This window comes from Anomaloglossus baeobatrachus, chromosome 9, assembly GCF_048569485.1.
Source record: "Anomaloglossus baeobatrachus isolate aAnoBae1 chromosome 9, aAnoBae1.hap1, whole genome shotgun sequence".
In the NCBI taxonomy this organism is placed as follows: Eukaryota; Metazoa; Chordata; class Amphibia; order Anura; family Aromobatidae; genus Anomaloglossus; species Anomaloglossus baeobatrachus.
The window spans coordinates 145752020-145774881 of record NC_134361.1 but is presented as its reverse complement, the minus strand read 5'-3'; the positions used below and the strand labels follow the sequence as shown (position 1 = coordinate 145774881).

Below are 22862 nucleotides of genomic sequence, written 5' to 3'. Positions count from 1 at the left end.
ATATTTGTGGGAGTCGAAGTCGGTGCAAGGGAAATTGAGGAGTCGGAGTCGAAGGTTTGGCTTACCGACTCCACAGCCCTGGTTGCGAGGGCCCCCCTCCTCTCTGTGCCCCGGTACCACAATTGCACAGGTTATGTCAGCCACTGCACTATCCTCACCACCCCTCGTTCCCTCATTGCTCCGGTCTGTGTCCTTCCATCCTGCACTCTGTGGTTTCATCTCAGCAGCGTGCAGTGATGACGTCTCCACTCTCTGCGAGCGCAGGCACAGGGGGAGAATGAAGAAAAATGGAACGGAGCGCTCCTCTTCATTTTTCTTCATTGCTATGTGCGGTGACGGGTGAGGGGGGGCCCGGTTCTCTTCGCCGCCGCTGACACCGGGCCCCTCTGACTCACGGGTGCATACAGACAGCGTGGTCTGGCACTGATCAGCGCAGCTCCTCTCTTACAGAGAGGAGCCGGCTGCTGATCTGCAGGGCGGGCCCCATAACCCCGCGGGCCCGGTCGCAGTCACGACCTCGGTAGTTACGCCCCTGTTTGTCCATATGATATAATGCCAATCATATACTACTTTCATATCAAAATCTGTCATTTACACAAACTGCAGAGAACACTAGCAAACTGCCTGTGAATATAAACTGTAACAAATGGTAACATAAGTTCCGTTACTCTTTAAATTAATAATGGATAGTACTAATCACACCCGCTTAACCCCTTAAGGCGCACAGCCATGGATTATATCTCCAGAAAGTCCAGTACCATTCGAGCCTCCTGATGAACCTTGGAACTAAAAAGGGGAAACGCGTCGAGGCAAGGCGATCTTTAAAGGGAAGTAATCTATCTTTTCTTCCTTTCTGGATAACTTATGTGGGTCATCTATACTCATGTATATAGGTTAACATTGGCTGCCATGATCTGAATATTGAGGTGAGGTGATTTTTCTATGAGAAGGGATTTATCTTTGTCTTCCTATCTTGGAAAATAGTGTGGGTTTTCTACACCCTGTTTCGTACATGATTATATAGTTGCTGTTACCTAAATGCAGGATACATATACCGTATTTTTCGGACTATAAGACACACTTTTTCCCCCCAAAAGTTGGGGGAAAGTGGGGGGTGCGACTTATGGTCTGAATGTAGGGCTGCGGGGAATGAGGCTGCTGCGGTGGAGCGGGTCATCGGTGGCATGAGCAGGCTGTAGCAGCGCCTGCTGTGACCACCTGGGCCCACTCATTTCATATACATGCATCCTCCCGCCCATCATCTCTCAGCGCTGAAGTCGGCGCTGACAGGTGGGCGGGATGATGAACGGGGGGTGCACGCATATTTAGCAGCCGGCCTGCATGATCACCCCTGGCAACTACAGCCTGGAGTGATCATGTTCGGCTATATTCACTGCCCCCCACGCATCATCATCATCATCGCGGGGGGCAGTGAATACGTATGGTGTACTCACCGTGCCCTGCAGCATCGCGGTGTTTTCCTGTCTGCCGGCCCGCTGGCACAGACAGGTGGATGAGCGATGCTGCTGGAGTGAGGAAAGGTGAGTATAAACGTTTATTTTTTTGTGTGCCACAGGATGTGGGACATATATCAGGATGGGGGTATATAGCAGTATGGAGGAATTTATCAGGATTATCAGGATGGGGTAAATAGCAGGATGAGGGACATATATATACAAGGATGGGGATAATATACAAGGCAGGAGGATCATTACCAGGATGGGGTAGAGAATTTGGGTACATTACCCCCATAACGGTGTCAGCAGCAGATCCTCACCCCATAACAGTGTCATGACCACATTTTTTGCTTAAAATTTTATTTTCCTCCTCTAAACCAGGATGCGTCTCATGGTCTGGTGCGTCTTCTAGTCCGAAAAATACGGTATATCTTGGAATCATGTACTGTTTTTTCTTTGTGTTTACCTTGTCTCTTATGTAAATAGAGATACAGAAACAATCCTCTTATAGTGGTTAGTACACGTGCGGAAATTTTGATAAAGTTATCTTTATTCCTTTCGAATTGTGTAAGCAGCTGAATCCATCCACTCAGCTGCCGTAAATCTAATACCATTACATATGCCTTGATTTTTTATTTCTAGGGTGTGTGCTGTGTTATTTTTTGTCCAAACGGATTGATTTTTCCATTGTTGTTATCTTGCACGTGTACTGAATCAAGTGTTGGTAGTACTTTTTCCTCCACATTTGAACCCCAATTTTGGTAGCCAATTCAATTTATTACTGATCCACTTTCAGTGACAGGACACAGAGAAGGTCAGCTGACGTGGAACGGGGGCGCCCAAAAACTTATGGTGTCACACCCTCTGTTGTCAGGTAGGAACAGGTTCACTAGGGTTTCATAGGGACCCCAGAAATTTAGTTCCTAGCTCCCTTGTCTTTGTCCTTTAATTTGTGTATTGTGTTGCTTTGGGTATCACTGGGTGTCATATCATTTTTTAAAAAATTTTCATTAAAGATAATAATTTTATTAGATTCTGAGGGTTTTCGTGCATATATTATTAATACTTAGTTCGCTTGTATTGTAAAACTGTGATTTCATAAAATAACAAATGGTAACATAAGTTTCGTTACACTTTAAATTAATAATGGATAGTACTAATCACAACCGTTTAACCCCTTAAATGCCACTGTCAATAATGACTGCAGCATCTAGATGGTTATTTTAAGGAGGAGGAGGGGGTCTCTCTTTTCAAACCCATATTCATCGCACAGTGTCGATGGTTGCCATGGGCATATAATGGCATCTACTTTGTCCTTTTAAGTCATGCCATAAGCAGGACTGGACATGCCTCCTGGTCAGTGTCAAACTGACAGGTCCAATACTCTGCAATACATAAAGTATGCCAGGGTACTAGACCAGTAACCCAACAAGTGAGAGTTGAATTTGCATACTGGGACGAAGTAAAAAAAAAAAGTAAATAAATCCAATATAATATATAAAAACATACAAAAGTAAAAGTACAAAAAACAAAGAAATATGTTTTACCACTAATATCAAGAGCAAACAAAAATAGGTAAACACAATTGGCACCACCAAGTCAAGAATTATCCATAAAACGGTTCCATTACAAACAAGACTATACCTGGAGTTTTAAACACCCTTAAAATATTAACGGTCATATTGATCTGTCCGTACAATAAATCATGAGATGGTGCTTTAATAAAAAAAAAATACCGTTATTAAACAATTTTACATAATACACTCTGGGCAGTCATATATAATTTATAATTATGAAACAAAAAATAATGGCCCAGGACAAAAAAATGAGACCATGGAAAAAAAAAACAAAACCAAAAGACATCCACAGGATAAGACTTCAAATGAAGTCAGCGTAACATCAGCTGTATCACAGTGTATGGGCCGATGAAGCGTTCAAAAGGGCGATTATAGATGTTTCTTTCCTGTCACCTTCTCCCTGCGGCCCCTCCGAGGAAGCCAAGTACGAAACGTGCATCGGTGCACATCCAGGCACTGTGCACTTTATGGGTGAGTAGCCATCAGGCCATGTCATGTCGCTATTTCTTTTCCTCTATAGGAAATGTTGTTTAAACAGCTTTTCAACCATTGGCTTTGCATGCCTTAGATAGTGTGCTACCTTATCACCACCTTGTAGTGAATATTGAATATAGGCTTCAATGCTGTTGTAACTATGGAGGTTTTTGTTGTGATATACCATTTGTGTATTTCTTTGTCTGTTGCTATTCTGACTTCATTTGAGTTTTACCCTGTGGAGGTTTTTTTTTTTCGGGGGGGGGGGGGGTTTCCTGGTCCTCACTTTTTTGTCCTGGGCCATTAATGTTTTCTTTCATAACTATCTACATACATAATCACAAGTTGTAGATGTCCTGCTATCCCGTCATGCACCGCGGGCACTGTCCGTTGTACAGCCGCAGTTTGAACGATGCTGTCAGCCCTTTACTGAAGTTGAATGCCTTGTGGTGCGGTAAAGCATTCAACTGCAGTAAAGCCATGATATCAACCTGCAGCGGCCGCTCCGTACACCGGACGCGATCACGGAGGAGTTTGTATGCTGCAGCTCGAGGCTCCGCGGGCACGGAGGACAATTGAGACACGGCATAATAGGGGACAGAAGGGAACCAGCAGGAGCACATTACTAAACTATGTGCTCATTACTGCAGGGGACATCAGCCCCCCCCCACCAGATCTGTATACCCCCAGCCCTCCTCATCAGATCTGTATGCCCCTAGCCCCCCCACCAGAACTGTATGCCTCCGGCCCCCCCACCAGATTTGTATGCCCCCAGCCCCGCCACCAGATCTGTTTGCCTCCAGCCCCCCACCAGATCTGTATGACCCCAGCCCCCCCACCAGATCTGTATACCTCCAGCCCCCCACCAGATCTGTATGCCCCCAGCCCCCTCAGATCTGTATGCCCTCAACCCCCCCACCAGATCTGTATGCCCCCAGCTCCCCCACCAGATCAGTATGCCTCCAGCCCCCCACCAGATCTGTATGACCCCAGCCCCCCCACCAGATCTGTATACCTCCAGCCCCCCACCAGATCTGTATGCCCCCAGCCCCCTCACATCTGTATGCCCTCAACCCCCCCACCAGATCTGTATGCCCCCAGCTCCCCCACCAGATCAGTATGCCTCCAGCCCCCCACCATATCTGTATGCCCCCAGCCCCCCCACCAGATCAGTATGCCTCTAGCCCCCCCACCAGATCTGTATATTCCACCTCACCAGATCTGTATGCTCCCAGCCCCCCCACCAGATCTGTATGCCCCCAGCCCCCCCAGAACTGTATGCTTCCAGCCCCCCCCCCGCCCAAGTTTTGTATACCCCCAGCCCCCTCATCAGATCTGTATGCCCCCAGCCCCCCTCACCAGATCTGTATGCCTCCAGCCGCCCCCGCAAGATCTGTATACCCCCAACCCCCCCTCACCAGAACTGTATGCCTTCAGCCCCCCTTACCAGATCTGTATGCCCCCAGCCCCCCACTCACCAGACCTGTATGCTCCTAGCCCCACTCACCACTGCTCCGGTCAGCACCAATAAGCATAGGCAGATGTTCATTTTACCGCACTCCTGATACGATAGCATCGGTCCTATTTCTAGTAAATTATATATAACTGTCCAGAATTTATTATGAAAAATTGTTTAATAAAAAGGTATTGTTTTTTTTATTAAAGCACCATCTCATGATTTATTTTATGGACAGGTCAATATAATCTTTAATATTATGGGGGTCTTTAAAACTCCAGGTCACGGTTACGGGGTTGACGTGAAGGGAGTGAGCGGACCGCAATAGCGCTACTCACAGACACTATTGGCAACACAAGATATTTGAGAGAAACCTTGTTTCTCAACATAATATCAATGTGGCCAGTAATGAAAAGGGGTGAATTAGCCCTTTAAGCTGGGAGCAAGCAAGGGTGTGGGGGATGCAAGAAGTGGAGGCTACTTTCCACAAAGAGGTAACCGTGAGCCAAGAATGGAGGAGCTGATGTCATCAGGAAGGGGTGGAGTCTAGGTTAAAGAGGAGCGTTAATGCCTAGATAAATTTAATTTTTAAATAATTTTTAAAGAAGCCGCATGCGGTTCCTCTTATTTTGATATGCAGCCAAGAAAAGTGCACGGCTGGGGACTGCAGCCAGTAGCCATGGGCTTTATCTGTGATGGGTATCATACTATGTGGGCACCTTATGCCAATTTTTTTAAATAATTTATTTTTTACAGTAATAGAGACGCACAGACAATGCCTATCATTGAAAGCAGTCAGACACAATGTCACACAGAGTGGGGGTGCATCTGACTGCAACCGATCAGAAAAGCGGGGACTGCTGGTGGGCAGGGGAAGGAGTGCATATGCATGAGGAATAATGAGCAGCCCCGTAAGTAGCGTTAGAGCCACAAGTGAGACTCTGTAAGTATAACGCGCCTGCTCCAATCCCCCCCCATCCCTTTTACCACCATTTAAAAGTGCCAGATTTTGGTGAAGCTAGATATCCGGGATCAATTCCATGAGGAACAAGGTTTATTTTTGATTATTTTTTTTTAAACCTGGCAGGACCCGCTGATCCCGGGTATCTGTGAGTCCGCCCCCCACCACTAATAGTGACCCACATGAAAAATGCAGGATTTATAATTATTTTTCTATAGCTAGCCATAGCGAAAACTAATATTATATATATATATATATATATATATATATATATATATATATATATATATATATATATATATATATATATATAATATAAAAAACATAAAAATCAGGTCATTTTCTGATTAGACATTTAATAAATGAGGCCCACAGTCTCTAATGGAAGGCTCCTATACTATATGCCAATATAATTTACATTTTCCAGTGCTAAAGGCAACTTAAGAGTGCATTCATACATTTGAGTCAGAGTGCTCTCCGATATTTTATTGGACAGCACTCAGACCCCTGGACTCTCACAGTTCCATTCACACATCTGTGAAAAAGACAAATTTAAAAACTAAAATTTGTGAAATTTAAGCTGGGTTCACACACAGCGACATCGCTGTTACGTCACCATTTTCTGTGACGTAACAGCGACCTTGTAAGTCGCTGTTATGATCGCTGCTTAGCTGTCAAACACAGCGACGCAGCAGAGATCATAACGTCGCTACATGTGCAGAGAGCAGGGAGCCGCGCACACTGCTTAGCGCTGGCTCCTTGCTCTCCTAGTTACAGTACACATCGGGTTAATTAACCCGATGTGTACTGCAGCTACATGTCACAGTGCAGAGAGCAGGGAGCCGCGCACACTGCTTAGTGCTGGCTCCTTGCTCTCCTAGCTACAGTACACATAGGGTTAATTACCGGATGCGTACTGCAGCTACATGTGCACAGAGCAGGAGCCGGCACTAGCAGCAAGAGCGGCGGAGGTTGGTAACGAAGGTAAATATCGGGTAACCAGGGAAAGGTCTTCCCTTGGTTACCCGATGTTTACTGTGGTTACAGCTTACCGCAGCTGCCAGACGCCGGCTCCTGCTCCCTGCTCGCTTCATTTCGTCGCTCTCTCGCTGTCACACACAGCGATGTGTGCTTCACAGCGGGAGAGCGACAACGAAAAAATGAAGCAGGACATTCAGCAACGAGCAACGACCTCACAGCAGGGGCCAGCTCCTTGCTGGATGTCACACACAGCGCTGCAACGTCACAGAACATGGTAAAATGGTAAAATTCGTATCAAGTATGAGCATTGTACCAAACTGAAATTCTCACACTTACCCATTTTGGCTGCTATCAGTGAGGTTATTAAAAGGAATCTGTCATCAGGTTTTTGCTGTCACACCTGAGAGCGGCTAAGGCTACTTTCACACATCAGTTTTTTGCCATCAGGTACAATCCGGAAAAAAAAGGATAAAACGGATCCGGTATCGCATCCGGTTTATCCCCATAGACTTGCATTGTAACCGGATTGTACCTGATGGCTTTGCGGTGCATCCGTTTTTTTCCGGATGCGGCAAAATAATTGAATGCGGCGGCCGGATAGAACGTATCATGTAACGTTTTTTTGCCCCTTAAAAAAAACGCATTCTGCCGGATCCGGCGCAATGCGGCATTGTATACAATGGGTGTCTATGCATGCCGGATCCGGCGCAATGCGGTTTAAACCGGATGCGGTGACCGCATCCGGTTTGGTAAACAGAGCATGCGCAAATTTTTTTTTTTCATCATCACAAAACTTATAAAAGGATCCAGCACATTCTACACACCTCCTGCCGTTCGTTCCTGACTTCAACTTCTGCTGTCCTCCAGTCCAGTGCTCCAGGGAAGAGGTAATGTCCACAGTACTGTCCACAGATCACTGTTGTGAGCTGCGTACATGTACTTAGACATTGTTTTTTCTTTTTTTACAGGTGCAGTGTTGCGGGCACAGTTTTGTCAAGCCATTTGCAGTGCCAGTTTGGTTCGGTGCCAGTCTTCAATTGTTGTGGCGGAGAGTGTCCCTGAGGTAATGTCCACAGTACTGTCCACAGATCACTGTTGTGAGCTGCGTACATGTACTTAGACATTGTTTTTTCTTTTTTTACAGGTGCAGTGTTGCGGGCACAGTTTTGTCAAGCCATTTGCAGTGCCAGTTTGGTTCGGTGCCAGTCTTCAATTGTTGTGGCGGAGAGTGTCCCTGAGGTAATGTCCACAGTACTGTCCACAGATCACTGTTGTGAGCTGCGTACATGTACTTAGACATTGTTTTTTCTTTTTTTACAGGTGCAGTGTTGCGGGCACAGTTTTGTCAAGCCATTTGCTGTGCCAGTTTGGTTCGGTGCCAGTCTTCAATTGTTGTGGCGGAGAGTGTCCCTGAGGTAATGTCCACAGTACTGTCCACAGATCACTGTTGTGAGCTGCGTACATGTACTTAGACATTGTTTTTTCTTTTTTTACAGGTGCAGTGTTGCGGGCACAGTTTTGTCAAGCCATTTGCAGTGCCAGTTTGGTTCGGTGCCAGTCTTCAATTGTTGTGGCGGAGAGTGTCCCTGAGGTAATGTCCACAGTACTGTCCACAGATCACTGTTGTGAGCTAAGTACATGTACTTAGACATTGTTTTTTCTTTTTTTACAGCTGCAGTGTTGCGGGCACAGTTTTGTCAAGCCATTTGCAGTGCCAGTTTGGTTCGGTGCCAGTCTTCAATTGTTGTGGCGGAGAGTGTCCCTGAGGTAATGTCCACAGTACTGTCCACAGATCACTGTTGTGAGCTGCGTACATGTACTTAAGACATTGTTTTTTCTTTTTTTACAGGTGCAGTGTTGCGGGCACAGTTTTGTCAAGCCATTTGCTGTGCGAGGCCTGTTATAGAAAAAGATATGTCGTCTTCTGGTAGCCCGCCCTCCGGTTCACAAACTGAGGTATATATTTTTTTTTAGGGTGTTTTTTTAAAAAAAAAAAAAAAAATTTTTAAATAAACGACATTTACATAGGTGGCCGAAACATCACAGGAGATGCTGCCAGAAGATGACGGAAGGGGTGGAGAAATACACGGAGCGGGCGGTCAGAGTGTAAGTTTCATACAGGAATTGTTTACCACAGCACACCAAACACATAAGTAAATAATGGTTTTTTTTTCCTTCACTAAAGGCTTCAACTTCTAGGGCTCACGATAGAGCTCCCCCAAGACCGTCCCAGGGTCGTCGTCGAGGTGGCGGTGGTCTTAGTGTAAGTTTTTTTTTTTATTTTTTTTTTTTTTTTCATGTCTGTGTGAATTTAGGTATAATTTTTTTTTTTTTTTAATTTCTTTTTTGTTTCTTTGAACAGGCATCACAGCGTGCTCCCGATTCTGACGGTGAGGAGGCCGGATTTATCAACATCGACCTCCTCATCGATGAAGTTAGAGAGAGGGAGCCGCTGTGGAACATGGCTGACCGCCGCCACGCTGATTCGATCGTAACCCGTCGACTCTGGGACGAGGTATGCCACGCAGCGGTAGAAGGTTGGGGGGAGCTCAATTCTCGTGGCCAGAAGAAACAGCATAAGTATTCACAGTTCTGTAGGTTATGCTGCAGGATGTAATGTGTTGTATACTAACCACTTTGTGCTTTCCACTTTCAGGTGACAAACTTCAGAAGCGGTGGCGGTCTATCAGGGATCGCTTCAAAAAGGAGTTGAATCAAGAGATGCAGGCCCCGAGTGGATCCGGAGGACGCAGATCGAAGTACCGTTACTTTAGAGCGTTGTCGTTCCTCCGGACAACTATGGTGTGCAGAAGGTAAATATTCCACACAATATGTACAAAGTATAATATTTTATGTCTGGTTTTTTTTGCCTTTTTTTTTTATTCAGTGGCACTGTATAGCAATTAAATTAATTATTGTTTTGTTTTTCCTCTTTTTACCAGCACCGTCTGCAGCACTCAGGAGCCTGCATCGAACCCGACAGGAGCGATCCCTGAACAGTCCGCCACTGGGGAACACAGGCACAGACCCCACCCATCTGAACCTTCCCTTCCATCGACATCTGTCCCATCCACCTGCGCTGGAGCTTCACGTGAGACTTCATTACCTGAAGCTGCTGGTGATGAGATAGCTTTTCCCCTACCCCACCCCTCTGACACTGCTGCCCTCAGTAGAACACCTTTGGGTTCTGGGCGTCAGCGTCATAGGGGTCAGGAAAAGAGCTATGCGCCCGAGTTCTTGCATCTAAATGCAGCCTTCCAGAACGCCATTCAATTATTAGCCGAACAAAATCGTTCATCTTTTAGCTTCATAAATGCCAATATGGAAAAAAATACACACGAATTGTGCACGCGTCTGGACAGGCTGCATTTAGATGCAAGTAAATCACCCAATCATTGTTTTTTTCAAGCCGTACTAGAGCGCATGGAAAAGCTATCTCCTGACCAGCAGATGCATGTAATGCAAGCCACACGGCAGGCTCTGGCGCAGGTTTCCTCCCAAGCACCTCCACCCACCCCTCCTCCAGCACCTGCCCCCCCTCCAGCCATTGTCCCTACTCCCCCTGCTGCCCAGTACCAGCCTGCTGCCCAGTACCAGCCTGCTGCCCAGTACCAGCCTGCTGCCCAGTACCAGCCTGCTGCTCAGTACCAGCCTGCTGACCAGTACCAGCCTGCAGCCCAGTACCAGCCTGCGGCCCAGTACCAGCTCCCAACCACATCTGCCCCTACACTTCCTTCCCACTACCACATCTCGCCTTCCACACCCATCATGACCCCAACTCAAGCCACTAATTCACCCGCCACCTCTTCTGTCTCCCAATCCCTCCACTCCACCCCTCAATCCTTACCAAATCCCATCCCATCTCCTGGTTTCCCTCTTGGTTTCTCAACCACACCTTCACCTTCTGTTACTTCCCCACCACCACCACCAACACCACTTTCCACCCTCAATACTCCAACTGTGCGTGTGTTCCCACCTGTCAGCCCCTCCAGTACTATCTCCACCCCAAGCCCAAGATATACCAATTTATAATTTATGTATGTAATAAAAATAAAAGTTTTTTGTTGAAAAGTATTTATTTGTTCTTGTTTTTTTTGGGGGGTAATATTATTTTGCAAGTTAAGTTAATAATAAAGGTAATACAAAAACATAACATGTTGTAATTTGACGGTGTAAAAATTACAAATTTTTAAAGCGAGTGAAAGATTAAAATTAACAAGGTTAACAAGATATTTTTTAATTTATTTTTAACTATGTTTATTTGTTATAAAACTAAACAAAAATCTTATACCATTTGATCTTGCCAATCTACTCTACCTTCTGGGGACACAAAATAGTCAGCATATTTGTCACGGATTGTTGAACAGGCAACACTACTCCTAAATCCAGGACTGGTGTAGTCAGTCAAAGAGGTGGATTCCAAACTCTGGTCATCCAAGGACAAAGGTTCCTTTGTTAAAACAAAATTGTGCAGTACCACACATGCTTTCACTATTTCATCAACAGTTTCAATGTTTAAATTAATGGCTGTTAACAACACTCGCCATTTGCTGGTTAGTATCCCAAAGGAGCATTCCACCATTCTTCTGGCTCTGGATAATCTGTAATTATATATTTTTTGTGTTTGCGTCAATCCACGGCTTGCATATGGCTTCAATAGATGTTGGGAGAGTTGAAAGGCTTCGTCGGCCACAAAAACAAAGGGCATTGGGGGCTCACATGTGCCAGGAAGAGGTCTTGCAGGAGGGAAATCAAAAGTATTCCCATAGATTCGCCGCCCCATTGGGGACATTTTAAAGACCTGCGAGTCATTGGATCTCCCATATGCGCCAATGTCACTGAGATAAATTTGTAGTCCGCATCCGTTATTGCCATTAGGACAATTGAGAAATACTTTTTATAATTGTAGTATTCTGACCCCGAAGCAGCAGGTTTCACAATTCTTATATGTTTGCCGTCCACTGAGCCAAGGCAATTTGGAAACTGACAAATGTTATAGTATTGTTCAGCAATTGCAAGCCATCTGTCCCTGGTGGGCTGGGGGATGAAATCCTCATGGAGGCAATCCCACAAGGCTTGGCAAGTGTCTCTAATGATTCCCGAGATGGTGGAAATTCCTAGTCGAAACTGGTAGTGGAGGGACGAAAGCGACTCTCCAGTTGCAAGCAATCTGTAAAGGAAAGACAATAATTATAAAAAAATAATAGCAAACACATTACAGTTAAAAGTCAATTTACAGGAGGATACAGTTCGAAAAAAAAAAAACTTACCTAAGCGTAACCAGCAAACGCTCCTCGGGTGTTATAGAGTAACGGCAGAAGGTGTCCGTTTTACGTATGTTGTCCGCAACAAGGCCAAGGAGGACGTCAAAATTATTCACTGCCATCCGGACATAGCTTGTGAATTTTTCATGGTTTCCACGGAGCTCCAGGTATAGGGTTGAAAACACCCCACGTGTCAGTCTCTGGGCAGTCAGGGGATGGATCCAAAAGCGTCGATGTCGCTGACGCCTCAGTCGCTGTCGCTCCTTTTCTCTGACGATGATAGCCAAGCGATTTGCCTCAAATATAAAATCTGCAGTGATCTTTGTGTAATTTGCAAGAATAGCATCCATGGTTTCTGATTGTCTCTGTCTTCATTCTGTAATATATGCTTCAAAATACTGTATATATACTATATTTTCCCAATAGCCAATCAGAATACGGAACTCGTTAATTGTTTGTTTAGTGTTAAAAAAACGGATCCGTAAAAAAACGGACATAACGGATGCAAAACGGATGCAAACCGGACACACCGGATCCGTTTTTTTCCGGATCCGTTCACAACGGATCCGCTTAAAACCGGATCCGGTGGGTCCGGTTTGCTCCGGTTTGCACAACAAAACCGGAAACGTTGGATACGGCAAAAAAAAGGACTGTACCTGAATACAGAAAACTGATGTGTGAAAGTAGCCTTACGCAAAGAGACCCTGAATCTAGCAACGTATCACTTAGTTTACTGTGTGCAGAGGTTCTGACAATATCAGGGTTTTTAGATTTAGCAATACAGCAACTATGAGAAAGCTTCCCCAGCCCACAGCAGGCTCTGTGTGTACAATGTCTATAAACAGTGAGCTTCTAATCACAGCAGGGGGTGTGCCGGACTAAATGATCTCTATCTGACCTAGCCCGGCAATGATAATCTTCTGAAGCTAAAACAAACATAGTCAAACTACTGCACACAGTATAAACATAAACGTATGCGGTCTTCAGATTATATAGCAAAAACTTGCTGACAGATTCCCTTTAATGGTTCTTTAAAGAATGTTCTGCCACAATGAAAGCATTTAATTAATCAAAATCCATTGCTCCCTATGCAATTGCCAACCAATGATGTCACATATGCTCAATGGTCAATTATCCCTGAGGTGCTACCAGCCTTGGTAGACAGCACCAGGCCACTTGTTGCTCATGTAACTCTGAGCAGCCTGGAGGCCTATAAATGCCATCATGTCCTGCAGCCTCTGCAGACTTGTCTTCCATTATTAACATTTGGATGTCACTGGTTGGCAATTGCAGCTAGCTTCCAGCAGCAGATCTTGATGATTCTCCCAAGTACGTTCAGCATGGCAGAACATTCCTCAGACAACCATTAATAATCTCATTGATAGCAGCCAAGATGTGCAAGCACGCAAATCTTTTGTGTGTTTGTTTCCATTTTGTCATCATTTGCATATCATTTATATGTATATCCAGCCTATGAATTCCATAAATCCAAGGCTTTTCCTTCTTCAGTGTTGAGGAGTGTATTTCATATTATATACAGTATATATATATGCTGTATATAATATATATATACACACTAGAAGGGGGCCCGATTCTAACGCATCGGGTATTCTAGAATTTACGTATTGTGTAGTTAATGTATGAGTTTAGTTATATATATATATATATATATATATATATATATATATATATATATATATATATATATATATATATATATGTCATGATGTATGTAGTTTTCTCCATCCCATATTTTTGTATAAGATGCCATGTGATGTATTTTACCTTCTCACTGTATTTGCTGTAATACTATGTCTTGGGATGTAAGTGACTATACCTTTTCCCAGCCTGTATCATATTGCACTCAGGCTTCAGCTGTAGCTATTGTCATTGATTTGGTGGGGGTTGCATATATATTGTTCTTCTCAGCATGGGACTTCTCCAACCACAACTTGGTAAACAGAGCAGAGCCAGCAGTCTAAAGTCCATTCATGCATCAAATGGCCAGGGGGAGGTGTGCCCAACTAAGGGGCTGATCCCAGGAGAGAAGAACATGTTAGTTCAGTTAGTTGGAGCTCAGCTGGAATAGGACTAGGATCCATAGCTGAGGCTGGATCTTGGGGTCTGTGTGTGTGGACTGTTACAGACTGGAGATCCGCGGCCCGTGGGATTGTGTGGAACTCTTTGGACTACTGTAAGGACGATTGCTTTGTTATCCGGTCCGAGGATTGTCGGGAAGGGCCCCGAATCTGTTTTACGTGGACTTATCGTGTGCTGTTCCAGTGTTCTTGTGAATAAACCTGTTGGATCGTCCCTCGGCCTAGTCCATCCTTTGCTCTGTTGTACACTCCCGTCACAATATATACACACACACACACACACATACATACATACATAACATAACATATATATATATATATATATATATATATATATATATATATATATATATATATATATATATATATGTTGTGTGTTGTTACCAAGTGTTTGTGTAGGGTGCTTGTCACAAACCACCGGGGGGGGTCACTCAGAAATCCCCCGCGCTGGCTACCAGTACGTCACAATCGGGGTGTAACAAGTGGGGGTCACCCCTCCTTTATACCTCCCGACCGACAGACAGAGCACGTGACGCGCTCTCTAGCGCCCCTCTTATAGTCAGGCCAATTATGGAATTGCCCGACAATAAGCAAGGAGGCCGCTATACTACTTATGCCGATTATTGAAGGGTCCCCGGTGAGAGTAAGGTATATATTCCCCCGACCTCCGCGGGCGGAATATATAATATCTTCCCGAATCTCACTGGCCTCCCCACAATAATCCTTGGCACAACTCGCTGCCACCAACCGCTTCACGGTAACTATTAGCCGAACACACAGACGTGGGATTCAAGATCGAGATAACAGAACAGCCCAAGATTAATTATATAATTTAATCGCCTAAAGCACACTAGAAACTACAATATATACAATAGGGAATCTACAGAATATACATATGTCAGAGTACAGTTACAGATAAAGCATGGTTTACAACAGGTATGCAATTCAATCAGTTACCTTGTGCGTCTGGCCACAGGGGGGCGCTGTAGACCAGGTTTCCAGGAACTCTCTCACAGGTCTGTCCCAACCAGGCCCCCGAGCAGAACGCTGGAAAATGGCCGAAGTAGGGTTATCAACCTGGGCAGATCCAGGTCCCCTCCTACCTTAGTGACCTCACAGGGAAGCACTGCCACTCCCCCTGCATGGATCAGAATTATCCAGCAAAGGGGATTTTGGCTATAACTTTGCCTGGGAGCGTCGTAGGCAGACGCCAATGCTCTCATTGTGACAGTTATGAATTTAGCTACAGAACGAGGGGACTCATGACCTGTCTGCCAGTTCCCCATTGGCTGATATCACGCCTGGGGCATTTCCCAATGTCCTGTTCCCATAAAAAGGGGGTGCCGGCATCGTCCACATGCGGAGACACCATTTTTATGGTTGCCATATTTATCGGAAATATGGCTTGCGAGATATGAACCATTTTTTACTGGAGTCGTTCTGTCTGGCTATTTCCATAGCCTTGCTAATTAGATAGCAGCTCCTACTACAGGGTGACGGCAGGGAGTCATCCTGTGTCCATTGTCCCAAAGCCACCTAATTTCCATATCACAGGACATGGCCATGGAGTTTGTTGCTAAACCAGTTGTGTGGGGGAAAGGGGGGTTGACACCAGGAGAGGGCTCCCTGACATACTTGAATATCATGATTTATCGTCATCTCTCCGGATTTACCTCACACCTCCCCCCTTTTGAGGGCGCTAGGGGGCAGCACACTCCGGTGTTCCCCCGTGCGCCCGTCCGCGACCTCTCCTTGTCGGGACAGCCCGTCTGCGTTACCGTGGTCACGGCCCCTTTTGTGGCGAATGGTGAAGTTGTATTGCTGGAGCGCAAGGCTCCATCGCAACAATCGCCCATTCGTCCCAGAGACGGTGTGCAACCAGCTGAGGGGATTGTGGTCCGTCTCCACGATGAAGTGGCGCCCGTATAGATAGGGTTGCAGACGCTGCAGGGCCCACACTATGGCCAGGCACTCCTTCTCCATCGTGGAATAGGCAACTTCCCTTGGTAACAGCTTCCTGCTCAGGTACAAGACTGGGTGCTCTTGGCTCGCAGAGTCCACCTGGCTGAGCACCGCACCGAGGCCGAAGTCACTGGCGTCGGTCTGTACTACAAACGGCCGCGTGAAGTCGGCTGCCTGTAGCACGGGCGGGCTGGACAGGGCGTCCTTTAGGGCCCGGAAGGCTGTCTCGCAGTCCACTGTCCAATCGACTGCAGAGGGCAGCTTCTTCTTGGTGAGGTCCGTCAAGGGCTTTGCTAGGCTACTATAGCATGGAACAAACCTCCTATAGTACCCAGCGGTCCCCAAGAAGGACATCACCTGCTTCTTGGTCCTGGGGGTGGGCCAGGATGCGATGGCCTCCACTTTCTCAGGCTCGGGCTTCAGCGTTCCCCCACCTACCCGGTGACCGAGGTACTGGACCTCGCTCATGGCCAGCTGACACTTTCCCGGCTTGATGGTCAAACCTGCCCGGTGGATCCGCCTGAGCACCTGTGCTAGATGCTCTAGGTGGTCCTCCCAGGTGGGACTGAAGACGGCAATGTCATCCAGGTACGCGGCCGCGTACCCTTCAAGTCCCTTGAGCAGGGTGTTGACCATCCGCTGGAAAGTGGCAGGGGCATTCCTCATCCCGAATGGCATCACCGTGGACTCGTACAGTCCAAATGGGGTAATAAAGGCAGAGCGTTCCCTGGCCTTGGGAGTCAGGGGGATCTGCCAATATCCCCGGCTCAGATCCATGATGGTCAGGTACTGAGCCCCGGCCAACTGATCGAGCAGGTCATCGATGCGTGGCATTGGGTACGCATCGGCGACCGTGACAGCATTGAGCCCCCTGTAGTCCACGCAGAACCGAGTGGTTCGGTCCTTCTTAGGGACGAGGACTACAGGCGAGGCCCAAGCGCTGTTGGATGCCTGGATCACCCCCAGCTTCAGCATCTCGTCAATCTCCTGGCGCATGTGTTGCTGCACTTCCAGGGAGACCCGATATGCTGAACGCCGGATCGGGGGATGATCCCCAGTGTCCACGTGATGGACAGCCAAGTCAGTCCTTCCGGGCTGGTTGGTAAACAACCCCCGGAAGGGGTGTAGGGTGGCCCACAGCTGGGACCGTTGGTCCTCCAAGAGCTGGTGGCCAACCTCCACATCCTCAAGGGATCCGCCTGCCCTAACCTGGGCTAGCATATCCAAGAGGGTTTCCGCTTCTCCCTCCTCGGGCAGATTGCACACGGGGAGCGCACATGCCTCCCGCTCATGATGTGCCTTCATCATGTTCACATGGAAGGGCTTCCGCCTTCCACGGGCAGGGTCCAGGGTGACCAGGTACGTCACAGGGTTGAGCTGCTGGTACACGAGGTATGGGCCTTCCCAGGCTGCCTGAAGCTTGTCCTGTGGTACGGGGACCAGTACCCACACCTCTTGACCCACTTGGTAGGTCCTCTCACAAGCGTTCTGGTCGTACCAACGCTTCTGATCGGCCTGGGCTTGAGCCATATTGTCGTGTACCAGTTGCGTCAAGGCCTGCATTTTGTCCCGGAAGCGCATGACATACTCGATAACCGACACTCCAGGGGTGGCCAAATCCCCTTCCCAAGCCTCTTTCACCAGAGCCAGGGGGCCCCGCACACGTCGCCCGTACAGGAGCTCAAACGGTGAGAATCCGGTTGAGGCCTGTGGAACCTCCCGGTAAGCAAATAACAGGTGTGGGAGATACCGCTCCCAGTCACGCCCATGGGAGTCGACCAACATCTTAAGCATCTGCTTTAAGGTGCCATTGAACCGCTCGCACAGGCCATTAGTCTGTGGATGGTACGGGCTGGCCACCAGATGTCGCACCTGGACTTGCTTACAGAGGGTCTCCATCAGCTGGGACATGAATTGGGTCCCCCGGTCGGTGAGCATTTCCTGGGGAAAACCCACTCGGGAGAAAATCTCCAGCAATGCGGTGGCCACCTTGTCAGCCCGAATGGACGACAAGGCCACTGCTTCTGGGTACCGGGTGGCATAGTCCACTACCGTCAGTATGAAGCGTTTCCCGGAGCTGCTGGGGATGGCCAGCGGGCCGACCAGATCCACAGCCACCCTCCTGAAAGGCTCATCGATGATTGGCAGAGATACCAGTGGGGCTTTGGGGCGTGGCCCCGCCTTCCCCACTCTCTGACAGGTTTCACACGAACGGCAGTAGGCAGCCACATCGGCCCCCATTTTTGGCCAGTAGAAATGCTGGTTTAACCTGGCCTTGGTCTTAGCGATCCCTAGGTGTCCGGCCATCGGAATCTCATGTGCGATCCGCAACAACTCCGTCCGGAACGGATAGGGTACCACCAACTGTCGGTCCCTGGGCCACGCCTCCGGTGAACCCTGCTGGACCGTGGCCCGGTACAGCCGTCCTTGGTCCCAGACCACTCGCTCCGGGTCCGAGTCCGAGGGAGGCTGTGCCGCCTGCTCCTTTAGAGCTTTCAGGCTGTCGTCAGCTTCTAACGCTGCCTGAAACCCCTGACCAGATGTGGCCAGAATCGACGAGACTGTCACATCTTCGGTCAGTACCCCGGGACCGGTGTCCTGGCCTCCACCTGACTCGGCTGCCACTTGGTCAGAAGGGGAAGAGCTATCGGACCTCCGGGAGGCCCCTTGGCTTCCAGCACTCCCACTGCGGGTGACAGCGGCCACAGCCGCTGCGACCGTGGGTCGTGCCTGCTCCTCCTCCGTTCCTGACCAAGTCGCCGGTTCAGGCAGACCTACCTGGCTTCCTGACACCCCGGTTGTGGGGGAACCCTGCACCGAGATCTTACCTGGGAGCACTTCCGCTCCTGGACCGGCCCCAATCTCACCTGCCTGTTCCCCCTCTGCAGCAACAGAACCCCGCTGTGAAATCTCTGGGGACCCCGCATTTGCTGTGGTAGCCCCCACCCCACACACTGGTCCTCCCCCTGCAGCACCCTGCTCTCTGCTTATCCCTGCAGAGGGCAACAGATCCCAGCTCACAGGCTGGTTACTTGTAGAGGCATTGTCACACCTGTCTCTGACCCCCTCCCCTCCTGTCACAGCTGCAGCTGCGTGTGTGTCTATGGTGTCTGTGCAAGCAGAAATATCGGAGTTCACTCCCTCCTCCCTTACATCATTCATAGATAACACATTAACATTGTCAGGAGTCATGTCAGTACTGGCTGAAGGTTCAGCCTTTGGGGCGGGGCCAAACTGGGAGGTTATTTGCCCCAAATCTGTCCCAAGTAGCACGTTTGCAGGGATCCGATCAGTTACCCCCACCTCCCTCACCCCTCGCCCTGCGCCCCAGTCCACATAAATGTCAGCAACAGGCAGCGCCGGGTCAATGCCTCCAATCCCGGAGACAGCGAGGGTTTTTCCAGGGATCAAGTCTTGGGGGGACACCATCTCAGGCCGCACCAGAGTCACCTCCGAGGCGCTGTCTCGCAGTCCTATGGTCACAGACTGGCCGACGGTGACAGGTTGGAAGCTGTCCAGGGACCTACCACCACCCCCACCCACACAATACACCTTGGGCGGCCCTTGGGACGGGGACGGAGCCGGGGCCTTGGGACGCTGAGGGCACATGGCCTTGAAGTGTCCAGGTAGGTTGCACTGGTGGCACCGTCTTGGTTCTGCCACGGGCCTGGAGAGGGGAGTTGAGGGGGACACCCCCTGCAGTCTAGGGGCAGGTGGGGCAGTCGCAGAGTTCATCTTACCCCCTCTCCAGGTGCTGCTGGTGGCTGCTCTCCTGGCTTCAGGAGCCCGATTGTTGGTGTAGTCATCTGCCAGGGCAGCTGTAGCCGTGGATCCCTTTGGCTTCTGGTCTCGGATGAACTGGCGGAGATCCTCAGGGCAGTTCCACAAGAGTTGCTCCGTGATGAACAAGTCCAGGATCTCCGGTCCGGTGGAAAGCTGCAGGCCTTGGGTCCAGTGGTCGGCAGCTCGGGCAAGTGCCCGCCGGTGGTCAGCCCAGGAGTCCTTTGGTCCCTTCTGCAGCGTCCGGAACTTCTTGCGGTAGGACTCCGGGGTGAGGTTGTACTGTTGGATCAGGGCCCGCTTGATGGTGTCGTAGCCCTGATCTGCCTCAGCAGGCAAGTCCCCAAGGATATCCAGGGCCTTACCCCTTAAACGGGGGGTCAGGTATTTGGCCCACTGGTCCTTGTTCAGATGGTGCTGCAAGCAAGTCCGCTCAAAAGCAGTCAAGAAAGAGTCCAAGTCTCCATCCTTCTCCAGCACTGGGAAGTCCTCAACACGGACCTTTGGAAGTTTGGTGTCTTGAAGGTCACGTGTGGCTGATGAGGGCCGGAGCTGAGCTAGCTGCAGCTGGTAGTCACGCTCTGCCTGGCGCTCTTCACGCGCTGCCTGCCGCTCTGCCCTGCGCTCTGCCATGAGTATCTCGTAGGTATCCCGGTCTCCAGCCTGGAGAAGGGCCATAGCCATTTGAAGAAGGCTATCCGAGCCTCCCAGGCTCGGTGGAATGGCACGTGGTGATCTGCGGCCCGCTGCGGGGCCTGGTGCTTCACTGTCCACTGCAGAGCGGAGGGCTGGCATCTGGCTCGTTGAGGAACCTTGGGCGAGCTCCTCCTCATCTTGTCCAGCAGTGCAAGGTTGTGCGATGTCCTCTGCAGAGCTGTTCTCTGGCGTCGGGCTCCTGGAGGACTCGTGGACAACCTCCTCATCGTCTCTGGCCTGAGCATCGGCCATTCCTTTGGCTTTGCTCCTGGTGCTATCAGCCATTGTTGCAGACTTTGGTCACTGACACAGAACTGACACCTGATGCCTCCACACACCTTACAGTATCTGCACTCTGACACTCTAGTGTTGAGCTAGTCTGAAGACCCCAGCAGCCACAGCTGCTGCAGGCAGTCTTTAGTGTCTGGGAGTATGGGTCTCACACTCACACACACTATTATCTCGATCCCACCGCTTGCCACCAATATGTCACAAACCACCGGGGGGGTCACTCAGAAATCCCCCGCGCTGGCTACCAGTACGTCACAATCGGGGTGTAACAAGTGGGGGTCACCCCTCCTTTATACCTCCCGACCGACAGACAGAGCACGTGACGCGCTCTCTAGCGCCCCTCTTATAGTCAGGCCAATTATGGAATTGCCCGACAATAAGCAAGGAGGCCGCTATACTACTTATGCCGATTATTGAAGGGTCCCCGGTGAGAGTAAGGTATATATTCCCCCGACCTCCGCGGGCGGAATATATAATATCTTCCCGAATCTCACTGGCCTCCCCACAATAATCCTTGGCACAACTCGCTGCCACCAACCGCTTCACGGTAACTATTAGCCGAACACACAGACGTGGGATTCAAGATCGAGATAACAGAACAGCCCAAGATTAATTATATAATTTAATCGCCTAAAGCACACTAGAAACTACAATATATACAATAGGGAATCTACAGAATATACATATGTCAGAGTACAGTTACAGATAAAGCATGGTTTACAACAGGTATGCAATTCAATCAGTTACCTTGTGCGTCTGGCCACAGGGGGGCGCTGTAGACCAGGTTTCCAGGAACTCTCTCACAGGTCTGTCCCAACCAGGCCCCCGAGCAGAAGAACGCTGGAAAATGGCCGAAGTAGGGTTATCAACCTGGGCAGATCCAGGTCCCCTCCTACCTTAGTGACCTCACAGGGAAGCACTGCCACTCCCCCTGCATGGATCAGAATTATCCAGCAAAGGGGATTTTGGCTATAACTTTGCCTGGGAGCGTCGTAGGCAGACGCCAATGCTCTCATTGTGACAGTTATGAATTTAGCTACAGAACGAGGGGACTCATGACCTGTCTGCCAGTTCCCCATTGGCTGATATCACGCCTGGGGCATTTCCCAATGTCCTGTTCCCATAAAAAGGGGGTGCCGGCATCGTCCACATGCGGAGACACCATTTTTATGGTTGCCATATTTATCGGAAATATGGCTTGCGAGATATGAACCATTTTTTACTGGAGTCGTTCTGTCTGGCTATTTCCATAGCCTTGCTAATTAGATAGCAGCTCCTACTACAGGGTGACGGCAGGGAGTCATCCTGTGTCCATTGTCCCAAAGCCACCTAATTTCCATATCACAGGACATGGCCATGGAGTTTGTTGCTAAACCAGTTGTGTGGGGGAAAGGGGGGTTGACACCAGGAGAGGGCTTCCTGACATACTTGAATATCATGATTTATCGTCATCTCTCCGGATTTACCTCACAGTGCTGTAAATGTTCTGGGTGTTGTCTGGGTGTGGGGGGGTGTGAGAGCGGTGTTGTATGTGTGTTGCGTTGTGTGTGTTGCGTTGTGTGGGTGTGGAGTGCGTGTGTGTGTTTTGGGGGAGGTATGTTTTGTGCAGTGTGTGTGTTGCACGGTATGTGCGTATAATTATGTATGCCGTGGTGTTTGTGTGTTGGGTGTTGTGTATGTGCGGCGTTGTCTGTGTGTGTGTGGGTGTCTGTGTAGGGCGGTGTTTGTGGTTCCCAGTGTGTGTGTGGTGTGTTGTGCGGTGAGCGTGTGGCGGTGTGTGTGTGTTTTGGGGGGAGGTGTGCACCCCCATCGTGCTCCATCCCCCATGCTGCGCACCCCCCATCGTGCTCCATCCGACATGCTG

The 22862-nt window shown here is 48.9% G+C and overlaps 1 protein-coding gene and 1 long non-coding RNA gene across 3 annotated transcripts in view; one reads left to right on the top strand and one right to left on the bottom strand.

Moving 5' to 3' along the window:
* The window catches only part of GDPD2 (glycerophosphodiester phosphodiesterase domain containing 2), a 278190-nt gene that overhangs the window by 26483 nt on the left and 228845 nt on the right, over positions 1-22862 (bottom strand). The window lies entirely within an intron of this gene.
* LOC142250579 (uncharacterized) lies at positions 8762-9477 on the top strand. Its single transcript, XR_012725224.1, has 4 exons — positions 8762-8862; positions 8935-9012; positions 9092-9169; positions 9269-9477. It is a non-coding gene; the product is annotated as an uncharacterized LOC142250579 (long non-coding RNA).